The following is a 6,701-nucleotide window of genomic DNA, read 5'->3' as shown; positions in this document are numbered from 1 at the left end:
CATACGCACTAAAGAATTTTTGCTCATTGATTATCTTACTACGAGTAGATATAATTAATTAGGTTTAACGACAAGCTATACATCAATATTGTAAATGTAACCGAGATTTTTACCTTCTTTTTCTCTGGATAGAATCGATACGAATTGCTAATCGGCTAAACGTCCATGACTCTGTTTTCATTAATTGCTGCTGTAACATCTTAGCTTGCAACATACAATAACTATATATTCTTGAAAGTACTATTATTACTATATACCTGATGGGAAATTTTTATTGTGTTGCATGTAATAGAAAGAGTCATCTACGGAGAGAATGACGTACTGATATGTGATCGTAGTTTTAAACCTTCTCCCGTCTTTTAGTAAAGGCCTACATTGACAACAGAATCGATGTTGAGATACTAATTGCGGTGCTAAGCTATTAAATTAGACATGCTAAACTCCTGGGCGATGGTTGCGGCATTAGAATGGCACCAAACGACCCAGCTCGTAAGTCTATTTAGGTCGTCCATATAGAAAAGAAATAGAACTGAGCAGTGATGGTATCTAGCAGAAACATATTCCTATCGTATGCCTTTGCCTCTAAACGAGTGTAAAGATTGTGCAAAGTTTGTAGTTGTCGGTGTACTTTATTCTACATAAAACAGTCTAAAGCTTGCAATTACATCCAAAAATTTTGCTCCATTCTCGCTTATCGGTAGCATAGTATGATCCTGGTGAAATCTATTTCCCAACATAGCTTTTCAATGCCAGCAAACTGCAAATCCGACACCCTGTTTCATTTGGAAGTCTAGTTTTGTTTTTGTTCTCCGCATCAAATCGAATCACCCTTCCCGTCTAATAATCCTTCGCAAACGTTCCTTCTAAGCCGGCTTGAGCCGGCTCATTTCTCACAGGGTGCTGTGACTTCCCGATGCTTTGTTTCCCTACGATGCCCGGTTCCGTTTCGCACTGGAGCGAACGAGCGGGCTTTCTGTCGCACGGTAGTTTTGGGGCGTCCGGTTGTTTTCGAACCGGATACTAAAACCAGCCAAAAAGGCTGTATGTAAATTGAATACAGCGCTTTAGCCGCTTGTAATGCGATGACAAGTAATAAACGGCCGCCCTGGTGGAACGCGCTGGCCATAAAAATCCTTCATCGCTGCTAACCGTGGGGCTTTTGATTTGCTTGTTGTTTTCTTCCCCGTGCTTCGGGTGATGTTTAGCTTTCCGCTTCTATTCGTTCCCACCGAAACAGGCACGGGAAGGGAGATGCGAAGGCGCGAGGTTTGAATGCCAGGCAAATGTTTACCGGGTTGATAACGATCTGCTGGTTCGGTAGCATGGTTATGTTTCCAGTTTGGCCTAAACGACAAGCTCAATCAACCGATTCTATCAAATTCTTTCGTTCAAATGTGCCTGCATGCAACGTGAACGGGCTTACCGATACACCTCATCCCGTTTCAACACGCTTTTGTTGAATTGCTGACAGGAACGCTGCCTCACTGGCCAAATCGAAAGTGACCGTTTTTGCTTTTGGCAATCGTGGCAATTTCGGGCTTTAAAATTGATCAGGTGTTCATGATCATTATCGACATTTTATATACACCTTGGGCGTGGATCCCTTTTGCCCACTTTTACGGCCACTTGTTACGGGTGTTTTGAGTTTTGAAAATGAATGTCCCGGCCCCGTGCAGTCCGGGCGGCGAACCGTTACCACTGTTACGAAACCGAACGCACCGCGGGAAGCTCTGCCGTAAGCTATTAAAAGCTTGGCCCGGCACGATCGACGGATCGTCGGAAAGAAAGGCCATTAAAAAAAATCGATGCTTCGAACGACATAACGCCCGCCGTTTTCGATTCCGCCCGACCGGGGACGCTTTCCACTGCCTAGCTACTGCTGGGCTGGTCGCGCTGCTCGCAATGCCGGTGGTCCGGATCGATCGGGAAATGAAAGCACACGGGGCTGCCGAATCCCGTCGACCAGCAGCAAACGGCTCCAGTGCGCTTTTTTTTTCATCTTCTGGCCGGACAACATTCCTAGCGGGAGGGAAGGAACACTTCACGTCTCCGGGCGGCGAAAGAAAGGGGCCAGCCCCATAAAGTTGGGCTCATCGCGCACCGACAGCTTGTCTAAACATAATCGAAGCCCGTGAAAAGTAGAATTTACGATTATGATCCGTTCCGTTTTGCTGGCGGATGGTTCCATGGGAACATATATTTCGTAGTTCGGGAGGGGTTTTTTTTGTTGTTGTTGTTGTGAACTACCGAAAAATCATAATCGTTGCTAATGAGACATGAAAGAAATGCTCCGGATGGGGTGCGAGGGGTGTTGATGGTTACGAGGGGGAAGTGAAAAACGATGGCAGGGTACATTCCGCCAACCTGTCGCAAACCTATCCTGGGGGCTAGAAATTCCAATAATTCCATGTTAAGAACGGAACGAAATAGAAGTTCTGTCTCCGGGAGATAATTGTTTGTTTTTTTTTTTGCAAAACACTGACAATATTTCACTAAACATAAGCACTTCATGCATCGGTTTTGTAGTTCATTTAAGCAGCAGGTAAAACAACCTTTTTTATGTTATGAAAATTTCCACATAAAACACCCAGCAAAGATAAATCTCTAACCGTTTGCGAATGGTCGAGCTTTATTCGCGCGTTCGCGGTGCCAACCAAGACGGATTAAGTTTCACAGCTGCTTTAAGCTTACGGCTTACGGGTTCTCCGTAATTCCCCTTTTATCACTGCCCCTGCCCCTCCTCCCCCCCTTTGACGCAAATGCCGAATGGCAGCAGCGAAACCCCGGTCGGGCATTACGAAGCTTTTATGCGAAAATAATGACCCCATCCGGGAATGCTTCACGCGCTCTGGTATATAGGCTCGATCAAGGGTGGCACGGTACATGGTCAATTCTGATTGCTGCTTAGACTGTGTGTGTGTGTGTGTGTGTGTGTGTGTGTGTGTGTGTGTGTGACTATGATGTTCGGTTTCGTACCATGCAAAGGGTCCGGTAAGGGTTAGAGGTTAACCCGCAAGAAGGCGGCAAGCCGATACTTTCTGTTTTTGGCGCGCTGTGTGTGAATCGTGATGATGAATATTGATAAAGTGTGTGCCAGCAGTAGCGGCTACCCGGCTGCCTGCTGGACCGTACTGGCGGGGTTTTTTTTTCTTTTTTGTCAGTTGATTAAATATATGGGTAAGGTATGGGTGGCTGTACTTTCGCCACCCTCTACCGAAGGATGCTTTCGAATGCCCAAAAGCGTGTTGCGAAGCCAAACAAACCAGACCCCGCTCGAAAGGAAACTCAAAAGGGCCTCGGGATCAATTAGATTACGTTACGTACGAACGTTAGAGATAGATGCACACGCACACATACACCGACCGGGCCCATTCCTTTTCCCATCAATCTTGCGACCTGCGATTAGCGAAATTTTATAAATGATGTGCTACCGGCGTTTGTTACGCGTTACGCGGCCACTTACATCTGTCATGCGGCCGCCAACCGGTCACTATGATTCATCTTTCGAGCCGTGCGCGATTTATGGTTCGAGTGTCATGTCACGGCTCGGTGGTTCAACTGCTTCGACACATGTTTTCGATCGTTGCAAAGCAAACACAACAACGGCAAGCTTTTTAAGTGATGTGATGGAAAATCTACAACCCGTTCCCACTCCGAACGTCTCCATCTTCCAACGACCGGAGAACCGAGCCGTCCCGTTGTCCCACAGCAGAAAAATCCGGAAAGAGAAAAAATCCCGCGAGAGGTCGGGGCATACTTGACATGATTTACATATATGCGCCAAGTGGCGAACGTATGTGTGTGTGTGTGTGCGAATGTTTGGTTCGCGTACGGTAGTGAGTGTTTTCTGTTTTAATTTTCTGCACACCACCATCCACACTTTTCTAGCCTCGGGGTTTGCGTTGTTTGTTTGTTCACGTCGTTTGTTTTTTTTTTGCGACGTGGAGAGACGTGGTCCTTGTTGCTTCTCTCCCGTTCCCGTTGGTTAGTGGTAGTAACGGGCGCCGTTATGCTACTGCTACCCGCCCGGTCAGTGTGTAAAGTGCGTGATCCACGTGAGCGTACGATCATTGCATCGCAAAGTGTAAGTAAACGCTCCTGTCAGAGATGGGACACGATGTGTCCCTCTCGGCCATCGCCGCCCATTCCGGGGATGGTTTGGGGTTTGATCCCCTATGTGGCAATGAGGGGAGATCACTTCACTCAGCCAGATTCGCTTTTCGCGCGGCCGGCCATCAGGCTGGCTTACAGTGGCGGTTGGGGAAGTTGCCAGGAGTTGCGTGAGAAACCGGGTGGATAGCATAGCGCTAAGGAGTTTAAAAGAAAACGAAACGAAACGGGAAGATTAGCACGGTCCACGGGTTAAGCAAAGGGATTTAAGCATGAGTGGTAGCGGTCTCTTCTGCTGCCCGGTGCTCCTGGCCAGCACTTATGAGTGGGAAAAAGTCTATGGTAAATAGTTTTACAACCAGCAATTAACTTCTTATATGGTGCGCGCCGATCGGATTTGGACGCAAGGGAGAGTTGCACGACGGCCCCCGTTGGTACAAATGAGTAGAACGGTCGAGCGCTATTTATGGGCGCCCCCTTTCTACGGGCGCGGCGTGAATCGCATAAAAGATGGCGGACGGTAAGAATAGGTCTTCCCCGCCAGATGAGTCGGGGTCTGGTGTGTGCCGATCGATGGTGATGATAGTGGCAAATTGAGCGGTCAACTCCCCTGGCTAGATGGGAAAGTTGGTCCGGATCCTGCGTCCAGATCCTGCGCCATACTGTGAGCGAACGACCGCCGAAACGGCGGTCGACAGCGTGTGGACCCATGATTCGATATCGAAAAATCGATTTCGAACCCCCTTTTGGTCGCGCGGACGAGAAAAGCACTTCGCAAACGCACCATTCGTTTGGTGCTGCAGCGGACTTTCAACCTATAATTTCAGCTCAATTTCAAGCGAAGTATAAGGGATTCCTTCCCTTTTTTGTTGTTGATGTTGTTGTTCGTTTGCGTTTGCTGGGCCACCAAAAGCCGTTGCCCGCTTCCTTTCCATCGTGGAACCCACACTTCCTGGCGAACCTTTTCCACTCTTCTGTGCGGTTGGCCAAACGGGAAAATAGCTGCTCGCGACCCGCGAAACACAGCGGACGGGCCGGCGATGATGAAACTTCAATACTGCAAACTCCATCCTGAAAACGGAGCCATATAATCACTCCGAATCCCGATTTCGTTCGAATCCCGGGTTCGTCGCTTGTTTTGGGTGTAGTTGAGTCTCCTTCGGTGAAGCTGCACACCAGCAGAGAGACTGTTCGTATTGCCGTTTGTTTTCCCCCCTCGAATGTAGTTACAGCATTCGGTACATTCGGTAGATGCAGATCGAGAACCGTAAGTCTGTGGCCCATCAGTGTTGTCTGAAGTGTTTCCATTCTGCGCTGTTACATGTTTATTTTCTTGGAGTTTTCGTTTTGTTTTTAATTTGCACAGCCGCTTTAACGAAACAGGATCGCGGGAACGATCGTGCCTCGGTAATAATCACACTGTGTTCATCTTGTTTGCCAAATCATTAGGATCTTTTCGGGGTGTTTTCTAACCATTTAAGATCAAGTTTTTTGTTTTAATAATTAGATACCGTTCGGTTTGGAACAAGAGGAGGTTTGTGTTGTGGGTTAAAAAATGGCCGTCCATTTAGCCGGACGAGCATGGTTTACGAGAATGCCCATAATTCACGGAAGGATAACATTTGTTTGATTATGATGGTTTGCGAAAAATAATCCTCACCCGCATTCGTTTGCCTCACTGCTGTTTGTTTTTCATTTTCGTGTATAGTGATTATTCGTAAAATGGTTGTATAATTATTGCCATATAAAGATTCCCTGTGTCATTTACTGTGCATCCAATACCTTCCTGGAGCCGGTTGCATTTTTTGTTGTCGATTGTTCTTCTGGGAGTAAATTACGGTTAACCCCACACGGTCCCGCTGCATCAAAACTCCTCCTCATCATCATCATCATGATTGTCGTGCTCATAATTGTGAGTCAACCGGCAGCCTTTTGTCGGCAGTTTTCGACGATGGTGACGGTAATAGCTTTATTAGAAGCTTCATTCGTACGATGCAATCATTGCATCGCGCGGCCTGGTCCTCCAACGCTGCCATTAGCGCGTTCATCAGCGGACACCGGACAGCCGACAGGAAGCGTACTCCACGCTTGCGGGCGCTGTTTGTACTCTTATCGCCGACGACGAACTCGCTCGCCCACGGTTAATGTCATCATAATCATCATCAGTCTTATCGTCCTATCGTCACTTTTGTTAGTGATGTAGTTCCTCTACATGCGGAGTGAGAAAATGCTAGTGGTGTCCTTCTTCCATACGTGTGCTGATCAAGCATTGGGTTTTTTGTTTATTTTTAAAATAAATTCGCCTGAAGTTATGCAATCCACATGACTAACGACTCCAAATTCATGCTATCGGGATATAAAAATAATTCTCAATGTTTATGTTTTATGTACTTTGGATACAATTTTCTTTTAAAAAGTATTCCTTCTTAACTAAGCTTTCACCCATTTGGTTCCACGTTATGCTGAAACGAAACTATTAATCATCGCCTGAAATTATGCAATCCACATAAATACGTCTCCCAATTGTTAAAATTTGCTTGTTAAAATAATAATTTTTAGTTTGAGTAAAATTTTACTTCAACTGCGTAATA

This window comes from Anopheles marshallii, chromosome 2, assembly GCF_943734725.1.
Source record: "Anopheles marshallii chromosome 2, idAnoMarsDA_429_01, whole genome shotgun sequence".
Lineage (NCBI taxonomy): Eukaryota > Metazoa > Arthropoda > Insecta > Diptera > Culicidae > Anopheles > Anopheles marshallii.
Note: the sequence above shows the minus strand (reverse complement) of the source record.